General features: G+C 51.3%; 1 protein-coding gene across 4 annotated transcripts in view; it reads left to right on the forward strand.

Annotated features, from left to right (window-relative positions):
* The first annotated feature begins 12,698 nt into the window (after positions 1-12,698).
* The window catches only part of SLC37A1 (solute carrier family 37 member 1), a 114,196-nt gene continuing 102,135 nt past the window's right edge, over positions 12,699-24,759 (forward strand). For 3 of the 4 annotated variants that reach the window (XR_014470215.1, XR_014470214.1, XM_083171425.1), the window contains exon 1: positions 12,699-12,919. The gene's annotated coding sequence lies outside the window, so the exon portion shown is untranslated. Of the gene's footprint in view, positions 12,920-22,086; positions 22,157-24,759 lie in introns of those variants that run through there. The other variant, XM_083171426.1, reaches the window with a different exon arrangement.

A 24,759-nucleotide genomic window follows, 5' to 3' on the forward strand; every position in this document is an offset into this window, starting at 1 on the left:
TTGTCACCACAGGTGCTGGCCATCGTACATTACCAGGGAAGCCCAGGAGCAGAGCATTGTGTCCTCCTGGAGAGGGGCATGCTGGGAGGTATGGATAATGTATGATTGCCAGCACCTGTGGGGAGCTAGGTAACTGATAAGAAAGGTGTCACCACAGGTGCTGGCAATCATACATTACCAGGGAAGCCCAGGAGCAGAGCATTGTGTCCTCCTGGAGAGGGGCATGCTGGGAGGTATGGATAATGTATGATTGCCAGCACCTGTGGGGAGCTAGGTGACTGATAAGAAAGGTGTCACCACAGGTGCTGGTAATCATACATTACCAGGGAAGCCCAGGAACAGAGCATTGTGTCCTCCTGGAGAGGGGCATGCTGGGAGGTATGGATAATGTATGATTGCCAGCACCTGTGGGGAGCTAGGTAACTGATAAGAAAGTTGTCACCACAGGTGCTGGCCATCGTACATTACCAGGGAAGCCCAGGAGCAGAGCATTGTGTCCTCCTGGAGAGGGGCATGCTGGGAGGTATGGATAATGTATGATTGCCAGCACCTGTGGGGAGCTAGGTAACTGATAAGAAAGGTGTCACCACAGGTGCTGGCAATCATACATTACCAGGGAAGCCCAGGAGCAGAGCATTGTGTCCTCCTGGAGAGGGGCATGCTGGGAGGTATGGATAATGTATGATTGCCAGCACCTGTGGGGAGCTAGGTGACTGATAAGAAAGGTGTCACCACAGGTGCTGGTAATCATACATTACCAGGGAAGCCCAGGAACAGAGCATTGTGTCCTCCTGGAGAGGGGCATGCTGGGAGGTATGGATAATGTATGATTGCCAGCACCTGTGGGAAGCTAGGTAACTGATAAGTAAGGTGTCACCACAGGTGCTGGCAATCATACATTACCAGGGAAGTCCAGGTGCAGAGCATTGTGTCCTCCTGGAGAGGGGCATGCTGGAAGGTATGGATAATGTATGATTGCCAGCACCTGTGGGGAGCTAGGTAACTGATAAGAAATGTGTCACCACAGGTGCTGGCAATCCTACATTACCAGGGAAGCCCAGGAACAGAGCATTGTGTCCTCCTGGAGAGGGGGATGCTGGGAGGTATTGATAATGTATGATTGCCAGCACCTGTGGGGAGCTAGGTAACTGGTAAGAAAGGTGTCACCACAGGCGCTGGCAATCATACATTACAAGAGAAGCCAAGGAGCAGAGCATTGTGTCCGCCAGGAGAGGGGCATGCTAGGAGGTATGAATAATGTAGGATTGCCGGCACCTGTGGGGAGCTAGGTAACTGATAAGAAAGGTGTCACCACAGGTGCTGACAATCATACATTACCAGGGAAGCCCAGGATCAGACCATTGTGTCCTCCTGGAGAGGGGCATGCTGGGCGGTATGGATAATGTATGATTGCCAACACCTGTGGGGAGCTAGGTAAGTGATAAGAAAAGTGCCACCACAGATGCTGGCAATCATACATTACCAGGGAAGCCCAGGAACAGAGCATTGTGTCCTCCTGGAGAGGAGCATGCTGGGAGGTATGGATAATGTATGATTGCCAGCACCTGTGGGGAGCTAGGTAACTGATAAGAAAGGTGTCGCCACAGGTGCTGCAATCATACATTACCAGGGAAGCCCAGGAACAGAGCATTGTGTCCTCCTGGAGAGGTGCATGCTGGGAGGTATGGATAATGTATGATTGCCAGCACCTGTGGGGAGCTAGGTAACTGATAAGAAAGGTGTCACCACAGGTGCTGCAATCATACATTACCAGGGAAGCCAAGGAACAGAGCATTGTGTCCTCCTGGAGAGGGGCATGCTGGGAGGTATGGATAATGTAGGATTGCCAGCACCTGTGGGGAGCTAGGTAACTGATAAGAAAGGTGTCACCACAGGTGCTGGCAATCATACATTACCAGGGAAGAGCCCAGGAACAGAGCTTTGTGTCCTCCTGGAGAGGGGCATGCTAGGAGGTATGGATAATGTATGATTGCCAGCACCTGTGGGGAGCTAGGTAACTGATAAGAAAGGTGTCACCACAGGTTCTGCAATCATACATTACCAGGGAAGCCCAGGAACAGAGCATTGTGTCCTCCTGGAGAGGTGCATGCTGGGAGGTATGGATAATGTATGATTGCCAGCACCTGTGGGGAGCTAAGTAATTGATAGGAAAGGTGTCACCACAGGTGCTGGCAATTATACATTACCAGGGAAGCCCAGGAGCAGAGCATTGTGTCCTCCTGGAGAGGGGCATGCTGGGAGGTATGGATAATGTAGGATTACCAGCACCTGTGGGGAGCTAGGTAACTGATAAGAAAGGTGTCACCACAGGTGCTGGCAATCATACATTACCAGGGAAGAGCCCAGGAACAGAGCTTTGTGTCCTCCTGGAGAGGGGCATGCTAGGAGGTATGGATAATGTATGATTGCCAGCACCTGTGGGGAGCTAGGTAACTGATAAGAAAGGTGTCACCACAGGTGCTGGCAATCCTACATTACCAGGGAAGCCCAGGAACAAAGCATTGTGTCCTCCAGGAGAGGGGCATGCTGGGAGGTATGGCTAATGTATGATTGCCAGCACCTGTGGGGAGCTAGGTAACTGATAAGAAAGGTGTCACCACAGGTGCTGGTAATCATACATTACCAGGGAAGCCCAGGAACAGAGCATTGTGTCGTCCTTGAGAAGGGGAATGCTGGGAGGTATGGATAATGTATGATTGCCAGCACCTGTGAGGAGCTAGGTAACTGATAAGAAAGGTGTCACCACAGGTGCTGGCAATCCTACATTACCAGGGAAGCCCAGGAACAAAGCATTGTGTCCTCCAGGAGAGGGGCATGCTGGGAGGTATGGATAATGTATGATTGCCAGCACCTGTGGGGAGCTAGGTAACTGATAAGAAAGGTGTCACTACAGGTGCTGGCAATCATACATTACCAGGGAAGCCCAGGAGCAGAGCATTGTGTCCTCCTGGAGAGGGGCATGCTGGGAGGTATGGATAATGTATGATTGCCAGCACCTGTGGGGAGCTGGGTAACTGATAAGAAAGGTGTCACCACAGGTGCTGGCAATCCTACATTACCAGGGAAGCCCAGGAACAGATCATTGTGTCCTCCTGGAGAGGGGCATGCTGGGAGGTATGGGTAATGTATGATTGCCAGCACCTGTGGGGAGCTAGGTAACTGATAAGAAAGGTGTCACCACAGGTGCTGGCAATCATACATTACCAGGGAAGCCCAGGAACAGAGCATTGTGTCCTCCCTCCTGGAGAGGTGCATGCTGGGAGGTATGGATAATGTAGGATTGCCAGCACCTGTGCGTAGCTAGGTAACTGATAAGAAAGGCGTCACCACAGGTGCTGGCAATCATACATTACCAGGGAAGCCCAGGAGCAGAGCATTGTGTCCTCCTGGAGAGGGGCATGCTGGGAGGTATGGATAATGTAGGATTGCCAGCACCTGTGGGGAGCTAGGTAACTGATCAGAAAGGTGTCACCACAGGTGCTGGCAATCATACATTACCAGGGAAGCCCATGAACAAAGCATTGTGTCCTCCTGGAGAGGGGCATGCTGGGAGGTATGGATAATGTAGGATTGCCAGCACCTGTGGGGAGCTAGGTGACTGATAAGAAAGGTGTCACCACAGGTGCTGGTAATCATACATTACCAGGGAAGCCCAGGAGCAGAGCATTGTGTCCTCCTGGAGAGGGGCATGCTGGGAGGTATGGATAATGTATGATTGCCAACACCTGTGGGGAGCTAGGTAACTGATAAGAAAGTTGTCACCACAGGTGCTGGCAATCATACATTACCAGGGAAGCCCAGGAACAGAGCATTGTGTCCTCCTGGAGAGGGGCATGCTGGGAGGTATGGATAATGTATGATTGCCTGCACCTGTGGGGAGCTAGGTAACTGATAAGAAAGGTGTCACCACAGGTGCTGGCAATCATACATTACCAGGGAAGCCCAGGAACAGAGCATTGTGTTCTCCTGGAGAGGGGCATGCTGGGAGGTATGGATAATGTATGATTGCCAGCACCTGTGGGGAGCTAGGTAACTGATAAGAAAGGTGTCACCACAGGTGCTGGCAATCATACATTACCAGGGAAGCACAGGAGCAGAGCATTGTGTCCTCCTGAAGAGGGGCATGCTGGGAGGTATGGATAATGTATGATTGCCAGCACCTGTGGGGAGCTAGGTAACTGATAAGAAAGGTGTCACCACAGGTGATGGCAATCCTACATTACCAGGGAAGCCCAGGAGCAGAGCATTGTGTCCTCCTGGAGAGGGGCATGCTGGGAGGTATGGATAATGTAGGATTGCCAGCACCTGTGGGGAGCTAGGTAACTGATAAGAAAGGTGTCACCACAGGTGCTGGCAATCATACATTACCAGGGAAGTCCAGGAACAGAGCACTGTGTCCTCCTGGAGAGGGGCATGCTGGGAGGTATGGCTAATGTATGATTGCCAGCACCTGTGGGGAGCTAGGTAACTGATAAGAAAGATGTCACCACAGGTGCTGGCAATCATACATTACCAGGGAAGCCCAGGAGCAGAGCATTGTGTCCTCCTGGAGAGGGGCATGCTGGGGGGTATGGATAATGTATGATTGCCAGCACCTGTGGGGAGCTAGGTAACTGATAAGAAAGGTGTCACCACAGGTGCTGGCAATCCTACATTACCAGGGAAGCCCAGGAACAAAGCATTGTGTCCTCCAGGAGAGGGGCATGCTGGGAGGTATGGATAATGTATGATTGCCAGCACCTGTGGGGAGCTAGGTAACTGATAAGAAAGGTGTCACTACAGGTGCTGGCAATCATACATTACCAGGGAAGCCCAGGAGCAGAGCATTGTGTCCTCCTGGAGAGGGGCATGCTGGGAGGTATGGATAATGTATGATTGCCAGCACCTGTGGGGAGCTGGGTAACTGATAAGAAAGGTGTCACCACAGGTGCTGGCAATCCTACATTACCAGGGAAGCCCAGGAACAGATCATTGTGTCCTCCTGGAGAGGGGCATGCTGGGAGGTATGGGTAATGTATGATTGCCAGCACCTGTGGGGAGCTAGGTAACTGATAAGAAAGGTGTCACCACAGGTGCTGGCAATCATACATTACCAGGGAAGCCCAGGAACAGAGCATTGTGTCCTCCCTCCTGGAGAGGTGCATGCTGGGAGGTATGGATAATGTAGGATTGCCAGCACCTGTGCGTAGCTAGGTAACTGATAAGAAAGGCGTCACCACAGGTGCTGGCAATCATACATTACCAGGGAAGCCCAGGAGCAGAGCATTGTGTCCTCCTGGAGAGGGGCATGCTGGGAGGTATGGATAATGTAGGATTGCCAGCACCTGTGGGGAGCTAGGTAACTGATCAGAAAGGTGTCACCACAGGTGCTGGCAATCATACATTACCAGGGAAGCCCATGAACAAAGCATTGTGTCCTCCTGGAGAGGGGCATGCTGGGAGGTATGGATAATGTAGGATTGCCAGCACCTGTGGGGAGCTAGGTGACTGATAAGAAAGGTGTCACCACAGGTGCTGGTAATCATACATTACCAGGGAAGCCCAGGAGCAGAGCATTGTGTCCTCCTGGAGAGGGGCATGCTGGGAGGTATGGATAATGTATGATTGCCAACACCTGTGGGGAGCTAGGTAACTGATAAGAAAGTTGTCACCACAGGTGCTGGCAATCATACATTACCAGGGAAGCCCAGGAACAGAGCATTGTGTCCTCCTGGAGAGGGGCATGCTGGGAGGTATGGATAATGTATGATTGCCTGCACCTGTGGGGAGCTAGGTAACTGATAAGAAAGGTGTCACCACAGGTGCTGGCAATCATACATTACCAGGGAAGCCCAGGAACAGAGCATTGTGTTCTCCTGGAGAGGGGCATGCTGGGAGGTATGGATAATGTATGATTGCCAGCACCTGTGGGGAGCTAGGTAACTGATAAGAAAGGTGTCACCACAGGTGCTGGCAATCATACATTACCAGGGAAGCACAGGAGCAGAGCATTGTGTCCTCCTGAAGAGGGGCATGCTGGGAGGTATGGATAATGTATGATTGCCAGCACCTGTGGGGAGCTAGGTAACTGATAAGAAAGGTGTCACCACAGGTGATGGCAATCCTACATTACCAGGGAAGCCCAGGAGCAGAGCATTGTGTCCTCCTGGAGAGGGGCATGCTGGGAGGTATGGATAATGTAGGATTGCCAGCACCTGTGGGGAGCTAGGTAACTGATAAGAAAGGTGTCACCACAGGTGCTGGCAATCATACATTACCAGGGAAGTCCAGGAACAGAGCACTGTGTCCTCCTGGAGAGGGGCATGCTGGGAGGTATGGCTAATGTATGATTGCCAGCACCTGTGGGGAGCTAGGTAACTGATAAGAAAGATGTCACCACAGGTGCTGGCAATCATACATTACCAGGGAAGCCCAGGAGCAGAGCATTGTGTCCTCCTGGAGAGGGGCATGCTGGGGGGTATGGATAATGTATGATTGCCAGCACCTGTGGGGAGCTAGGTAACTGATAAGAAAGGTGTCACCACAGGTGCTGGCAATCCTACATTACCAGGGAAGCCCAGGAGCAGAGCATTGTGTCCTCCTGGAGAGGGGCATGCTGGGAGGTATAGATAATGTAGGATTGCCAGCACCTGTGGGGAGCTAGGTAACTGATAAGAAAGTTGTCACCACAGGTGCCGGCAATCATACATTACCATGGAAGCCCAGGAACAGAGCATTGTGTCCTCCTGGAGAGGGGGATGCTGGGAGGTATGGATAATGTAGGATCACTAGCACCTGTGGGGAGCTGGGTAACTGATAAGAAAGGTGTCACCACAGGTGCTGTCAATCATACATTACCAGGGAATCCCAGGAGCAGAGCATTGTGTCCTCCTGGAGAGGGGGATGCTGGGAGGTATGGATAATGTATGATTGCCAGCACCTGTGGGTAGCTAGGTAACTGATAAGAAAGGTGTCACCACAGGTGCTGGCAATCCTACATTACCAGGGAAGTCCAGGAACAGAGCATTGTGTCCTCCTGGAGAGGGGCATGCTGGGAGGTATGGATAATGTAGGATTACCAGCACCTGTGGGGAGCTGGGTAACTGATAAGAAAGTTGTCACCACAGGTGCCGGCAATCATACATTACCAGTGAAGCCCAGGAACAGAGCATTGTGTCCTCCTGGAGAGGGGCATGCTGGGAGGTATGGATAATGTATGATTGCCAGCACCTGTGGGGAGCTAGGTAACTGATAAGAAAGGTGTCACCACAGGTGATGGCAATCATACATTACCAGGGAAGCCCAGGAACAGAGCATTGTGTCCTCCTGGAGAGGGGCATGCTGGGAGGTATGGATAATGTATGATTGCCAGCACCTGTGGGGAGCTAGGTAACTGATAAGAAAGGTGTCACCACAGGTGCTGGCAATCATACATTACCAGGGAAGCCCAGGAGCAGAGCATTGTGTCCTCCTGGAGAGGGGCATGCTGGGAGGTATGGATAATGTATGATTGCCAGCACCTGTGAGGAGCTAGGTAACTGATAAGAAAGTTGTCACCACAGGTGCCTGCAATCATACATTACCAGGGAAGCCCAGGAACAGAGCATTGTGTCCTCCTGGAGAGGGGGATGCTAGGAGGTATGCATAATGTATGATTGCCAGCACCTGTGGGGAGCTAGGTAACTGATAAGAAAGTTGTCACCACAGGTGCCTGCAATCATACATTACCAGGGAAGCCCAGGAACAGAGTATTGTGTCCTCCTGGAGAGGGGCATGCTGGGAGGTATGGATAATGTAGGATTGCCAGCACCTGTGGGGAGCTAGGTAACTGATAAGAAAGGTGTCACCACAGGTGCTGGCAATCATACATTACCAGGGAAGCCCAGGAGCAGAGCATTGTGTCCTCCTGAAGAGGGGCATGCTGGGAGGTATGGATAATGTATGATTGCCAGCACCTGTGGGGAGCTAGGTAACTGATAAGAAAGGTGTCACCACAGGTGCTGGCAATCATACATTACCAGGAAAGCCCAGGAACAGAGCTTTGTGTCCTCCTGGAGAGGGGGATGCTGGGAGGTATGGATAATTTATGATTGCCAGCACCTGTGGGGAGCTAGTTAACTGATAAGAAAGGTGTCACCACAGGTGCTGGCAATCATACATTACCAGGGAAGTCCAGGAACAGAGCACTGTGTCCTCCTGGAGAGGGGCATGCTGGGAGGTATGGCTAATGTATGATTGCCAGCACCTGTGGGGAGCTAGGTAACTGATAAGAAAGGTGTCACCACAGGTGCTGGCAATCATACATTACCAGGGAAGCCCAGGAGCAGAGCATGGTGTCCTCCTGGAGAGGGGCATGCTGGGAGGTATGGATAATGTAGGATTACCAGCACCTGTGGGGAGCTGGGAAACTGATAAGAAAGGTGTCACCACAGGTGCTGGCAATCATACATTACCAGGGAAGCCCAGGAGCAGAGCATTGTGTCCTCCTGGAGAGGGGCATGCTGGGAGCTATGGATAATGTATGATTGCCAGCACCTGTGGGGAGCTAGGTAACTGATAAGAAAGGTGTCACCACAGGTGCTAGCAATCATACATTACCAGGGAAGCCCAGGAACAGAGCATTGTGTCCTCCTGGAGAGGGGGATGCTGGGAGGTATGGATAATGTATGATTGCCAGCACCTGTGGGGAGCTAGGTAACTGATAAGAAAGGTGTCACCACAGGTGCTGGCAATCATACATTACCAGGGAAGTCCAGGAACAGAGCACTGTGTCCTCCTGGAGAGGGGCATGCTGGGAGGTATGGCTAATGTATGATTGCCAACACCTGTGGGGAGCTAGGTAACTGATAAGAAAGGTGTCACCACAGGTGCTGGCAATCATACATTACCAGGGAAGCCCAGGAACAGAGCATTGTGTCCTCCTGTAGAGGGGCATGCTGGAAGGTATGGATAATGTATGATTACCAGCACCTGTGGGGAGCTAGGTAACTGATAAGAAAGGTGTCACCACAGGTGCTGGCAATCATACATTACCAGGGAAGCCCAGGAACAGAGCACTGTGTCCTCCTGGAGAGGGGCATGCTGTGAGGTATGGATAATGTAGGATTGCCAGCACCTGTGGGGAGCTAGGTAACTGATAAGAAAGGTGTCACACAGGTGCTGGCAATCATACATTACCAGGGAAGTACTGGAACAGAGCATTGTGTCCTCCTGGAGAGGGGCATGCTGGGAGGTATGGATAATGTATGATTGCCAGCACCTGTAGGGAGCTAGGTAACTGATAAGAAAGGTGTCACCACAGGTGCTGGCAATCATACATTACCAGGGAAACCCAGGAACAGAGCATTGTGTCCTCCTGGAGAGGGGCATGCTGGGAGGTATGGATAATGTATGATTGCCAGCACCTGTGGGGAGCTAGGTAACTGATAAGAAAGGTGTCACCACAGGTGCTGGCAATCCTACATTACCATGGAAGGCCAGGAACAGAGCATTGTGTCCTCCTGGAGAGGGGCATGCTGGGAGGTATGGATAATGTATGATTGCCAGCACCTGTGGGGAGCTAGGTAACTGATAAGAAAGGTGTCACCACAGGTGCTGGCAATCCTACATTACCAGGGAAGCCCAGGAGCAGAGCATTGTGTCCTCCTGGAGAGGGGCATGCTGGGAGGTATGGATAATGTATGATTGCCAGCACCTGTGGGGAGCTAGGTAACTGATAAGAAAGGTGTCACCACAGGTGCTGGCAATCATACATTACCAGGGAAGTCCAGGAACAGAGCACTGTGTCCTCCTGGAGAGGGGGATGCTGGGAGGTATGGATAATGTATGATTGCCAGCATCTGTGGGGAGCTAGGTAACTGATAAGAAAGGTGTCCCCATAGGTGCTGGCAATCATACATTACGAGGGAAGCCCAGGAACAGAGCATTGTGTCCTCCTGGAGAGGGGCATGCTGGGAGGTATGGATAATGTAGGATTGCCGGCACCTGTGGGGAGCTAAGTAATTGATAGGAAAGGTGTCACCACAGGTGCTGGCAATCATACATTACCAGGGATGTCCAGGAGCAGAGCATTGTGTCCTCCTGGAGAGGGGCATGCTGGGAGCTATGGATAATGTAGGATTGCCAGCACCTGTGTGGAGCTAGGTAACTGATAAGAAAGGTGTCACCACAGGTGCTGGCAATCATACATTACCAGGAAAGAGCCCAGGAACAGAGCATTGTGTCCCTGAAGGAGAGGGACAGGTAGCTAACCCTGTGTTATACAGAATTCAGGCTCGGACTGGCCTAGGGGGGAACCGGGGGATTCCCCGGTGGGCCCCTGTCATCTAAGACCCCGCCCACTTTTACAGTGGGGCGGGGCCTAACGCTTCACAATATGCCGCCGGGTAGTCAATAGCTAGCGGATGACTTACCCGGCAGCGGGGCAGGCAGCTGGAGGCGGAGAGTGGGGGGCGTGCAGCTGGAGGCGGAGGGTGGGGGGCATGCAGCTGGAGGCGGCGGGGCGGGCAGCTGGAGGCGGAGGGTGCGGGCAGTGAGACTTGCTGCTGCCATGTAAAACTCACGTCTCACGCTGGACCGCTAGCCAATGGGCGCTTGCGGTCCAGCAGCCAATCAACTGGTGGCTGCTGGACCGCGAGCGCCTATTGGCTAGCGGTCCAGCGGGAGATGTGAATTTTACATAGCAGCAGCACGTCTCACTGAGTCTCTCCGACTCCCAGACACAGCGGGGAGCGGGGGACTAAGGGCCCAGCACGCAGCATGCAACACAGGCAGGGGAAGAGGTGAAGTGAGCAGCTATCCGGCGGCTGGCTCACCCACCCACCCTGCTGCAAGCTGCACCCACCCACCCTGCTGTAAGCTGCACCCACCCACCTACCCACCCTGCACCCATCCACCTACCCACCCTGCTGCACCTACCCACCTATCCACCCTGCACCCATCCACCTACCCACCCTGCACCTACCCACCCTGCTGCACCTACCCACCCTGCACACATCCACCTACCCACCCTGCACCCACCCAACTACCTACCCGTCCTGCTGCACCCACCCTGCACCCACCCGCCCTGCTGCACCCACCCACCCTGCACCAAGCTGCACCCACCTACCCACCCTGCTCCAAGCTGCACCCACCCACCCTGCACCAAGCTGCACCCACCCACCCTGCTGCAACCCACCCTGCTGCACATGACTGCAACCCACCCTCCCTGCTGCACCCTCCCTCCCTGCTGCACACTACCGCTCCCTCCATGCTGCACACTACCGCTCCCACCCTCCCTCTCTGTTGCACACCACCACCGCTCCCACCCTCCCTCCCTATTGCACATCACCACCGCTCCCACCCTCCCTCCCTGCTGCACACCACCGGCGGTGCGCTGAATTGAAAATACCGGCCGGGAGCAGGCCGCTGCACAGTTCTGTCCACCTTGGCAACAAGCAAATTCAGACCCCCTTGGCATTGAGCATGAAGCCCCTGGCACTGAGCATGTAGGTAAGTGGCACTTATGTGTCAAATGTGTAATGGGCGTTGCGGTGTGTTATATAGTATGTCATGGACATTGCAGTGTGTTATATAGTATGTCATGGGCATTGCAGTGTGTTATATAGTATGTCATGGGCATTGCAGTGTGTTATATAGTATGTCATGGGCATTGCGGAGTGTTATATATAATGTCATGGGCATTGCGGTGTGTTATTTAGTATGTCATGGGCATTGCGGTGTGTTATTTAGTATGTCATGGGCATTTCGGAGTGTTTTATAGTATGTCATGGGCATTGCGGAGTGTTATATAGTATGTCATGGGCATCATGTGTGCGACATATTGTGCAATTGTCATCACAGTGTGCGGCGTAATATGTAATTGACATCACAGTGCGTGGCATAATGTGTAATTGTCATCACAGTGTGCGGCGTAATGTGTAATTGGTATCAGGGATAAACAGTGTATAATGATTTAAGTAGCCTGTCATTGTTTGGTCTTTATCTGTGAGGCGTACTAAGTCACTGTGTGGCCTTCAGCCCGCCAACTTAAGTGCGGGAATTACGCCAAACCCCCTATTTTGGCGCGCCTGCGGCGCGCGCAATTTCTTCACTACCATGCTATGTATTTGGGGGGGGGGCGGCATTTTTATTTCTTTGCCCTGGGAGCTGAAATGTCTAGAAACGGCCCTGGACCTATGTGCTGTATTATATGTGGGGGGACCTACGTGCTCTACTATCATCTGTGTGTGGAGGACCTATGTGCTGTAATATCTGGGGGGGCTATTTGCTGTATTATTATCTGTGGGACCTATGTGCTTTATTATCAAGGTGGGGGATTTATGGATCAGATGTTACACACCTGCGATTTTGGCCCGATTTTGCCTGATTATCGGCCCAAAGTGCCGAAATCGGATGAAATTGGCCCAAAATCGCATAGTGTATAGCCACTCCTCTCTGGTCAGGTGGCCACACCCCTTCAAAAAAAGCCACGCCCCTTGGTGGGCCCCTGTGAGTGCATTTCCCTGGTGGGCCCTTCATGCCCCAGTCCGACACTGACAGAAGGTGTGTAGAATCACATAATGGAGTTGTGTCTTACTAATGGAAACATCTCCTTACATCAGTAGTATTAGGCTGGCTTGGTTTCCCATTGTACATATGGAGGAATATTAGGAACAATGAAGGTTGTATATAATCAGCGGCATTCCAGTGTATGACGCACAGAGCTTTGTGTTTCTGTGTATCATTAGATATTAATATGTCACAGCCCTAACTGTACACTCACCTTACTGGAACAACCTGTCTGGGCACCTGCAGGAATTGGAGGAGGGGGCAGGAGAGGCGGAGAGGAGACACAGGTGCTGCCAGTGATCATAAGGAAGTGGATGAGTTATTCTCTGTTACTGAAGCAACCTGGAAACAGCCAGAGACACTTCTGCAGGTGAGTAATGTATGCAGGTCATTGCTGGTCATTCCCCAGCCCAAGGTGGTCCTGTGTGTTACATGTATGTAGGTCGTTCCTCAGCCTGTGCTGGTCCTGTGTGTTACATGTATACAGGTCATTCCTCAGCCTGTGCTGGTCCTGTGTGTTACATGTATACAGGTCATTCCTCAGCCTATGCTGGTCCTGTGTGTTACATGTATGCAGGTCATTCCTCAGCCTATGGTGGTCCTGTGTGTTACATGTATGCAGGTCATTCCTCAGCCTATGGTGGTCCTGTGTGTTACATGTATGCTGGTCATTCCTCAGCCTATGCTGGTCCTGTGTGTTACATGTATGCTCATCATTCCTCAGCCTATGCTGGTCCTGTGTGTTACATGTATGCTCATCATTCCTCAGCCTATGCTGGTCCTGTGTGATACATGTAATGTATGCAGGTCATTCCTCAGCCTATGCTGGTCCTGTGTGTTACATGTATGTAGGTCATTCCTCAGCCTGTGCTGGTCCTGTGTGATACATGTAATGTATGCAGGTCATTCCTCAGCCTATGCTGGTCCTGTGTGATACATGTAATGTATGCAGGTCATTCCTCAGCCTATGCTGGTCCTGTGTGTTACATGTAATGTATGCAGGTCATTCCTCAGCCTATGCTGGTCCTGTGTGTTACATGTATGCTGGTCATTCCTCAGCCCAAGGTGGTCCTGTGTGTTACATGTATGCAGGTCATTCCTCAGCCTATGCTGGTCCTGTGTGTTACATGTATGCTGGTCATTCCTCAGCCCAAGGTGGTCCTGTGTGTTACATGTATGCTGGTCATTCCTCAGCCCAAGGTGGTCCTGTGTGTTACATGTATGTAGGTCATTCCTCAGCCTATGCTGGTCCTGTGTGATACATGTATGCTGGTCATTCCTCAGTCCAAGGTGGTCCTGTGTGATACATGTATGTAGGTCATTCCTCAGTCCAAGGTGGTCCTGTGTGTTACATGTATGCAGGTCATTCCTCAGCCTATGCTGGTCCTGTGTGTTACATGTATGCTGGTCATTCCTTTGCCTATGCTGGTCCTGTGTGTTACATGTATGCAGGTCATTCCTCAGCCTATGCTGGTCCTGTGTGTTACATGTATGCAGGTCATTCCTCAGCCTATGCTGGTCCTGTGTGTTACATGTATGCAGGTCATTCCTCAGCCTATGCTGGTCCTGTGTGTTACATGTATGCAGGTCATTCCTCAGCCTATGCTGGTCCTGTGTGTTACATGTATGCAGGTCATTCCTCAGCCTATGCTGGTCCTGTGTGATACATGTATGCTGGTCATTCCTCAGCCCAAGGTGGTCCTGTGTGTTACATGTATGTAGGTCATTCCTCAGCCTATGCTGGTCCTGTGTGTTACATGTATGCTGGTCATTCCTCAGCTGGTCCTGTGTGATACATGTAATGTATGCAGGTCATTCCTCAGTCCATTAGTTATCATTACAAGTCTACATTTTCTCTTACGTGTGTGTGTGTGCGTGCGTGCGTGTGTGCGTATATAAAGCGGCACTCAGAGACTGGATGAAAAATCAGGATTATGGTTTAATCCATGTACTACAGACTGTTTCGTGGCCCTGTCGTCCGGACAAAGTATACTTTGTTTGGACGACGGGGCCACCGAACCCCGAAACGTAGTCATTAACCCATATTCCTGATTTTTCATCCAGTCTCTGAGTGCCGCTTTATATACGTGTGTCTGTGTCTGTGTCTGTGTGTGTGTACAGGAGAATTTTCCGCTTCCACATTGAGGGCACCGGAGCAAGAAATATTGTGTCATTTACCTAAGATAGGATCCGGCACTTAGGACCCTATCTGTGCGTATTAGTAACTGGCTTTATATAAAACTTAATAGAACATATGGGAGTATAAAATGTAATCTGTTTCTATGATTGACTTCATATGAGCAGCGAGCCCTGTGTCGGCGCAGCGAGCCCTGTGTCGGCGCAGCGAGCCCTGTGTCGGCGTATAGTAGCTGGATTCCAGTGTATGGTGTCTCCGACCACAGACAACAGCTCATTGTGTTTCTAATCTCACAGTCTTTATACTTATTGCACATTTGTCTAAATTTGTTTATTGTATCTGTGTGAGCACACCACAGGGATCATTGTGATGTGATTGTATTTGTGTTGTCTGTGTGAGCACACCACAGGGATCATTGTGATGTGATTGTATCTGTGTGATGTGATTGTATTTGTGTTGTCTGTGTGAGCTTTGTGTGATGTGACTGTATCTGTGTTGTGTCTGTGTGAGCACACCACAGGGATCATTGTGTGATGTGATTGTATCTGTGTGATGTGATTGTATTTGTGTTGTCTGTGTGAGCACACCACAGGGATCATTGTGATGTGATTGTATCTGTGTGATGTGATTGTATTTGTGTTGTCTGTGTGAGCTTTGTGTGATGTGATTGTATCTGTGTTGTGTCTGTGTGAGCACACCACAGGGATCATTGTGTGATGTGATTGTATCTGTGTGAGGACGCCGAAGGGATCATTGTGTGTGTGTGTGTACACAGTATTTGTTGTGTGTGGCTGTTGCGCCAGTTAAGGTGCCCACACACTAGAATAATTTTTTTTTTTGCCCGATTTCCAACCTTTGGTTGACCTGTCGGAAACCGGCAAGATCAGAAGATTCAGCAAAAGATCCACGGGAGCGCACATCGGCATTATCGGTAAACATCGGACGAGTTATCGGAAGTCGGCCAAAAAATCATTTTAGTGTGTGGGCACACACCAGGACGACGATGACGCGGGGGGGCATGACCCGCTCACGATGTGCACCGTGAGCGGGTCCGAGCCGATGGCGACCCGCACCCGGGAGTATGATCCTACCTGCTGCAGGTAGGATCTGAATAACGACTGACGGGACCGCGCATCGGATCGGTATCGGACCACACCAGGACAGAAAAGGGCCCAATCACCACACAATCTACAGCCAGTCGGTCGGAATTGGATCTAGATTGATGGGATCGGACCCATGTCGTCCTGGGGTGTACCCAGCACTACATGCTGAATGAACCTGCACGTGGATCTTAAGAGAAATCTTTGAAATTTTGCGCTTGCCTGAAATCCTTTGTCCAAGACTGACAAATGATTTCAAGGCTAATTTATGCGCACATCTTAAGATCGCAGATCTTTCTAGTGTGTGGGCACATTAAGTGCAGTCATGCTTCTGTTGGACCTAATTATCAAGCTATTAGGAATGCCTGTTCATATATGTATATCTATCCGGTACGATATGCCGGAATTCCGACCGCCGCAATGCCGACAAGGGGGGCCATGCATCGCACACCCCCCCCCCCCCCCCCCTTACAGGCTCGCTGCGCTCACCACACAGCGGGCCCAGCGCCTTGCTACGCTCAGCACACTATTTTATTCTCCCTCTGTGGGTGACCGCATCCCATATATCTATATATCTCTGTCTCTCATCTTGTTCTTGCTGGTGTCCTGCAGATAATAGGCAAAGTATACTTTGTCCGGACGCCGGGCCCACCGATCCCCGAAACGTAGTCAGTAGTACATGGATTAAAACATCTTTTTTCGTCAAGTCTCTGAGTGGCGCTTTCTATACTCGTGTGTGTGTGTGTGTGTGTATACACAGGAGAATTTTCCACCTCCACATTGAGGGCACCGGAGCAAGAAATATTGTGGCATTTACCCAAGATAGGGTCCTGAGTGCCCCGACGTGAGCTGATACCCCTTCTACCCCATAACAACACTTCATACATCTGCCCCAAAGGGTCTTATTCACTTACCACTATGGCAGACTGCCGGCAATAACCCAGCGGTGCAGGAAAGGTTATTAAATTAGTCTTTGTCCCACGCAAAATAATCGGGAAAGGTGCAGAGGATCTGGTATAGGGTTCCAACAGTTGGAATCCTGACAGTCACTAGCCCGATGTTGGGATCCTGACTGGCCGGACTCAGACAGCATGGCTACGCGAGCCACCTCTTCTATTCTCCCTCTATGGGGGTCGTGGATCCCCGCGAGGGACAATAGCCGGTGGCCGTCGGGAACCCGTCTGTCGGCGTGTTAACAGTCGGGATCCCAATGTCGTGTAAATGACTTTCAGGACCCCTTTCGGCACCCGGTGCAGAAACCACTGATTTTGGGTAAATGTTTCCCGTGTGGGCTTTTTTTTCCCCCCACAGACTTTTATTTATTTATTTATTTATTTATTTACAGTGTCTTATATGGCGCAGCAGATACCGTTACAGAGTCTTATATAGAGCAGCAGATTCCGTTACAGCGTCTTATATAGCGCAGCAGATTCCGTTACAGTGTCTTATATAGCGCAGCAGATTCCGTTACAGCGTCTTATATAGCGCAGCAGATTCCGTTACAGCGTCTTATATAGCGAGCAGATTCCGTTACAGTGTCTTATATAGCGCAGCAGATTCCGTTACAGCGTCTTATATAGCGCAGCAGATTCCGTTACAGTGTCTTATATGGCGCAGCAGATGCCGTTACAGAGTCTTATATAGAGCAGCAGATTCCGTTACAGAGTCTTATATAGCGCAGCAGATTCCGTTACAGCGTCTTATATAGCGCAGCAGATTCAGTTACAGTGTCTTATATGGCGCAGCAGATGCCGTTACAGAGTCTTATATAGAGCAGCAGATTCCGTTACAGCGTCTTATATAGCGCAGCAGACTCCGTTACAGCGTCTTATATAGCGCGGCAGATTCCGTTACAGTGCCTCATATAGCGCAGTAGATTCCGTTACAGCATCTTATATATAGCGCAGCAGATTCCGTTACAGTGTCTTATATAGCGCAGCAGATTCCATTAGTGTCTTATATAGCGCAGCAGATTCCGTTACAGTGTCTTACAGCGTCTTATATAGCGCAGCAGATTCCGTTACAGCGTCTTATATAGCGCAGCAGATTCCGTTACAGCGGCTTATATAGCGCAGCAGATTCCGTTACAGCGTCTTATATAGCGCAGCAGATTCCGTTACAGCGTCTTATATAGCGCAGCAGACTCCGTTACAACGTCTTATATAGCGCGGCAGATTCCGTTACAGCGTCTTATATAGCGCAGCAGATTCCGTTACAGTGTCTTATATAGCGCAGCAGACTCCGTTACAGCGTCTTATATAGCGCAGCAGATTCCGTTACAGTGTCTTATATAGCGCAGCAGATTCCGTTACAGCGTCCTATATAGCGCAGCAGATGCCGTTACAGCGTCTTATATAGCGCAGCAGATTCTGTTGAGCGTCACAATAGTAGAGAGTGATAAAACAAACTGGGTAACAACAGACACACTTGGGGGTAGGAGGGCCCTGCTGGAAGACTTTTCAGGTTTAGTCCAAGTTTGTAGATTGAAGCACAGCGTAATACATAATGGGGGTTATTCAGATTAGCTCACACGGGGTCCCGATTGTTTGCGACTTCAAGTTTTGGATAGACCTGTATAGAAACGGTAAAATAGAGCACTACAGTATGTACTAAGCTTTGGGGAGAGATAAAGTTCCAGCCAATCCGCTTCTAACTGCCTTGTAACAGATTGCTTCCTATTGTGCATTATATGGTGCTTATTACATAATGGTAATACTGTGGTTAACAGTTGTGTATTATAAATGGCGTATTGCCTCATAGTAACACCGTCCGCCCCGGCTCCTGGCAGTGATATAAATGGCGTATTGCCTAATAGTAACGCCGCCGGCCCCGGCTCCTGGTACCCGGAAGCGATATAAATGGCGTATTGCCTCATAGCAACAACGTCCGCCCCGGCTCCTGGCAGTGATATAAATGGCGTATTGCCTCATAGTAACACCGTCCTCCCCGGCTCCTGGCAGTGATATAAATGGCGTATTGCCTCATAGTAACACCGTCCGCCCCGGCTCCTGGTACCAGGGAGCGATATAAATGGCGTATTGCCTCATAGTAACACCGTCCGCCCCGGCTCCTGGCAGTGATATAAATGGTGTATTGCCTCATAGTAACACCGTCCTCCCCGGCTCCTGGTACCAGGGAGCGATATAAATGGCGTATTGCCTCATAGTAACACCTTCCTCCCCGGCTCCTGGCAGTGATATAAATGGCGTATTGCCTCATAGTAACACCGTCCGCCCCGGCTCCTGGCAGTGATATAAATGGCGTTTTGCCTCATAGTAACCGTCCGCCCAGGCTCCTGGTACCAGGGAGCGATATAAATGGCGTATTGCCGCATAGTAACACTGTCCTCCCCGGATCCTGGTACCAGGGAGCGATATAAATGGCGTATTGCCGCATAGTAACACCGTTCGCCCCGGCTCCTGGTACCAGGGAGCGATATAAATGGCGTATAGCCTCATAGTAACACCGTCCGCCCCGGCTCCTGGCAGTGATATAAATGGCGTATTGCCTCATAGTAACACCGTCCTCCCCGGCTCTTGTTACCAGGAAGCGATATAAATGGCGTATTGCCTCATAGTAACACCGTCCGCCCCGGCTCCTGGTACCAGGAAGCGATATAAATGGCGTATTGCCTCATAGTAACACCGTCTGCCCCGGCTCCTGCTACCAGGGAGCGATATAAATGGCGTATTGCCTCATAGTAACACCGTCCGCCCCGGCTCCTGCTACCAGGAAGCGATATAAATGGCGTATCGCCTCATAGTAACACAGTCCGCCCCGGCTCCTGGTACCAGGAAGCGATATAAATGGCGTATTGCCTCATAGTAACACCGTCCTCCCCGGCTCCTGCTACCAGGAAGCGATATAAATGGCGTATTTCCTCATAGTAACACCGTCCGCCCCGGCTCCTGCTACCAGGAAGCGATATAAATGGCGTATTGCCTCATAGTAACATCGTCCTCCCCGGCTCCTGGTACCAGGGAGCGATATAAATGGCGTATTGCCTCATAGTAACACCGTCCGCCCCGGCTCCTGGTACCAGGGAGCGATATAAATGGTGTATTGCCTCATAGTAACATCGTCCTCCCCGGCTCCTGGTACCAGGAAGCGATATAAATGGCGTATTGCCTCATAGTAACACCGTCCGCCCCGGCTCCTGGTACCAGGAAGCGATATAAATGGCGTATTACCTCATAGTAACACCGTCCGCCCCGGCTCCTGCTACCAGGAAGCGATATAAATGGCGTATTGCCGCATAGTAACACCGTCCGCCCCGGCTCCTGCTACCAGGAAGCGATATTAATGGCGTATTGCCTCATAGTAACACCGTCCGCCCCGGCTCCTGCTACCAGGAAGCGATATAAATGGCGTATTTCCTCATAGTAACACCGTCCGCCCCGGCTCCTGCTACCAGGAAGCGATATAAATGGTGTATTGCCTCATAGTAACACCGTCCGCCCCGGCTCCTGCTACCAGGAAGCGATATAAATGGCGTATTGCCTCATAGTAACACCGTCCGCCACGGCTCCTGCTACCAGGAAGCGATATAAATGGCGTATTTCCTCATAGTAACACCGTCCGCCCCGGCTCCTGCTACCAGGAAGCGATATAAATGGCGTATTGCCTCATAGTAACACCGTCCGCCCCGGCTCCTGGTACCAGGAAGCGATATAAATGGCGTATTGCCGCATAGTAACACCGTCCGCCCCGGCTCCTGGTACCAGGAAGCGATATAAATGGCGTATTGCCTCATAGTAACATCGTCCGCCCCGGCTCCTGGTACCAGGAAGCGATATAAATGGCGTATTGCCTCATAGTAACATCGTCCGCCCCGGCTCCTGGTACCAGGAAGCGATATAAATGGCGTATTGCCTCATAGTAACATCGTCCGCCCCGGCTCCTGGTACCAGGAAGCGATATAAATGGCGTATTGCCGCATAGTAACACCGTCCGCCCCGGCTCCTGGTACCAGGAAGCGATATAAATGGCGTATTGCCTCATAGTAACATCGTCCGCCCCGGCTCCTGGTACCAGGGAGCGATATAAATGGCGTATTGCCTCATAGTAACACCGTCCTCCCCGGCTCCTGGTACCAGGGAGCGATATAAATGGCGTATTGCCTCATAGTAACACCGTTCGCCCCGGCTCCTGGTACCAGGGAGCGATATAAATGGCGTATTGCCTCATAGTAACACTGTCCGCCCCGGCTCCTGGTACCAGGGAGCGATATAAATGGCGTATTACCTCATAGTAACACCGTCCGCCCCGGCTCCTGCTACCAGGAAGCGATATAAATGGCGTATCGCCTCATAGTAACATCGTCCGCCCCGGCTCCTGGTACCAGGAAGCGATATAAATGGCGTATTGCCTCATAGTAACACCGTCCGCCCCGGCTGCTGCTACCAGGAAGCGATATAAATGGCGTATTACCTCATAGTAACGCCGTCCTCCCCGGCTCCTTGTACCAGGAAGCGATATAAATGGCGTATTACCTCATAGTAACACCGTCCGCCCCGGCTCCTGGCAGCGATATAAATGGCGTATTGCCGCATAGTAACACCGTCCGCCCCGGCTCCTGGCAGTGATATAAATGGCGTATCGCCTCATAGTAACACTGTCCGCCCCGGCTCCTGGTACCAGGGAGCGATATAAATGGCGTATTGCCTCATAGTAACACTGTCCGCCCCGGCTCCTGCTACCAGGAAGCGATATAAATGGCGTATTGCCTCATAGTAACACCGTCCTCCCCGGCTGCTGCTACCAGGAAGCGATATAAATGGCGTATTACCTCATAGTAACGCCGTCCTCCCCGGCTCCTTGTACCAGGAAGCGATATAAATGGCGTATTACCTCATAGTAACACCGTCCGCCCCGGCTCCTGGCAGCGATATAAATGGCGTATTGCCTCATAGTAACATCGTCCGCCCGGGCTCCTGGTACCAGGAAGCGATATAAATGGCGTATTGCCGCATAGTAACGCCGTCCTCCCCGGCTCCTTGTACCAGGAAGCGATATAAATGGCGTATCGCCTCATAGTAACACCGTCCGCCCCGGCTCCTGGTACCAGGGAGCGATATAAATGGCGTATTGCCTCATAGTAACACCGTCCGCCCCGGCTCCTGCTACCAGGAAGCTACAGTAGTTGACCTCTCAGGCCTGACGAATGTTGAGGAGAGGCTGCAGTGTTCACACTCATCTCACGTCTTTGCCACATAAACCACAGACGGATAAGGTTCTGCTTCCTGAATGCTACATTACCCAGAATCCCATAGCGTTCTGCTTATTACCACTCTACCATGCTATTGTGTCACACGTGGCTGCTGCTGTGTCCTGTTCATGTCCTCCTAAATCCTGGACACCTGTCCTGCCGGTACGTCTGTGTCCTGCTTACGTGTCTGTGTATCCTGTTAACTCTGTTTTGTAGTTGCCAGAGCTCCCTGATGGGGAAATGTGTTCTACCTTCTCAGCAGCAGCAAATCCTACTATATCATAAGCAGAAGCTGGGGCATAGCTGCCTCCCCTCCTGCGTTCTGCAGGAGGCTCCCAGAAATAGCAGAAATATCCCTCTCTCCCTGATTAGTCTAGCAATCTCCCTCATTTCACTGAGCCCATATTATGTAGCTGTTACATTTTTGGGGGGAAAAAATGAAGAGAGATACATTTACGTTCTATTATCAGCGTCATTTCCCAGCATTGGTGGTATTAAGCCTAGAGAAGAGATAAAGTAGAAGGAGATAATGCGCCAGCCAATCGTCTCCCAACTGTCATGGTGCATTATCTCCTTCCACTTTATCTACACATTGGGGCAGATGTATTAAGCCTTAACAAGAGATAAATTCAAGTGTGATAAGGAGAGATAAACGTCCAGCCAATCAGCTCCTTACTGACTTTTTTTAAACACAGGGCGGGATTCTCTAATACCTCCAGCAGCACATCGCCGGCATTCGCAGTTTTAATAATCGCATATGCAGTAACATATGCTATTATTAACGCCAAAGCGATGGGCGGCGATGTGCTGCGGGTCCCCCCTCCCTCCCTGAACCCTCACAAGGCTGTGTGAGGGCTCAGTTTCCTCCTCCCTGCACCTGGAAGCTGTGCAGGAAAGACAAGATCACTGGTCCGGGCAGCACAGCAGGAGGCTGCCCGGACACAGGTGAGGGGGTGCGGCGCGAATCGGCGGGGGACGTGAAGGGAAGCCCATAGGCTTCCATGGGGTTACACCATCTAGAACTGGCGCAACCCCCTGCAGCGAAGCCCCGGCGGTGGTGCTTTGCTGGATATGAAAATGCGGTAAAAACCCTAAAAACCTTTTTATGGCATTTTTATTTTAGTGAATCTCGCCCACAGCCTGTAACATGGCAGTTAAGGTGCCCACACACTAGAAAGATCTGTGATCTTCAGATTTCCCTTGAACTCCCCATCTGCCCAACACAAAAGATTTCGTTCAAAAGAGTACATTTTGACAAAAGATTTATCTTAAGATTTCAGAAAAAATTATAATAATGGGCTGGGCTATGTCAGGGTTGCCGACTTTCAGAAAATCCTCTCCGGGAGAAGCCCGGAGAGGAATCTTGCATTACGAGTTTTGGGGGCGGGGCTTAACGGTGATATCATTAAGCCCCGCCCCCATTACGGCAAATAGCTGAATTAACTGATATCCATGGAGGGGGCGGGGCTAAAACGTCACGATTGTGCCGTTTTAGCTCCGCCCCCTCCCCTGAGATCCGCGGATTGCGGCATATAAATGCCGCGATCAGGGGGCTCAGTGGGGTCCCCCTGATTCCGGGAGGGTTGCCCACCCTTCCGGGGGCCGGGAGGAAGGACCCGATTTTCGGGAGACTCCCGCAAATTCCGGGAGGGTCGGCAACCCTGGGCTATGTAGAAGTTAATGGGGTGCAGCGGGACCAGTAGTGTGCAGGGGGACCAGTACTGTGCCCTGGGTGCAGGGTTGATACACACCCTTTCTTTCTCTTTTACAAACAGGAGCTTGTTTTATTTTCTCCTTGTATCAATTGGCCGGCGAAGAGGGCTGCGGATTTTAGAGAATCCCGCCCAGTGTCTGGAGCTGGCTGGCGGCTATGCGGCTCCGACAGAGCAGGGTGGTTGAGTGTGGCTGGGAGCAGGAGGTGTCCACCTCCTGGGGCACACGCTGACTCCCACGACGCGTCTCCTGCCAGGTCCCCGCCGCGTCTCCTGCCAGGTCCCCGCCGCACGTGTCCGGTTGTCCGGCTGTCAGAAAAGTAGGAGGACAGCTTCCGGGTTTATGCGTCGGGTAATCCATGCCCCCAACACATGACCAGAAATTGGTCAGAATATTTGCATATCTTCCCTGCAGCAGGGAAGATGAGCCGACGCCGCAGAAGACACACGGGGACGCGCATCGGAAGGTAAGTATAAAAAATACTGAATGATGTGCACACAAAAATCGAACGATTAATCGTCCAAACGAGCAAAAACAATGAAATCGGACGATTAATCGTTCTAGTGTGTGGGCACCTTTAGGATGTGATTGGCTGGACGTTTCTCTCTCCTAATCACCCTTGGATTTATCTCTTGTTATGGCTTAATACATCTGCCCCAGTGATCCCTCAGGCTACATGCATGTCTTGTGGCCATTTATATTAAACCACGTGTAAAGCACAATAGATGAACAATCCCTGACCTGTATCGGTGACTTTTCTTTAGCAAGTATTGTAGCTCTCACTAAGGGCGGGATGTATTGACATACATCGCCACCCCTCGCCATGCCCCCGCCGCGATGCTATGTACTAACATATGCGGCTAGCATCGCGATGCGATACCTGTGATGTGGTGTGCGTAGGGTCTCAGTCACCTCCTTGGCTATGCGGTATCTCCTCCTCCCCCCTGGAGCCGGAACGACATCCCCGGCTGGCTGTGACATGCTGCTGGGGGAGGAGGAGACGCACAGAGGATGGGGAGAGAGGGTAGGGAGGCTGTGGCGGATGGAGGGTG

This window comes from Crinia signifera, chromosome 2 (assembly GCF_055691185.1).
Source record: "Crinia signifera chromosome 2, ASM5569118v1, whole genome shotgun sequence".
Classification (NCBI taxonomy): domain Eukaryota; kingdom Metazoa; phylum Chordata; class Amphibia; order Anura; family Myobatrachidae; genus Crinia; species Crinia signifera.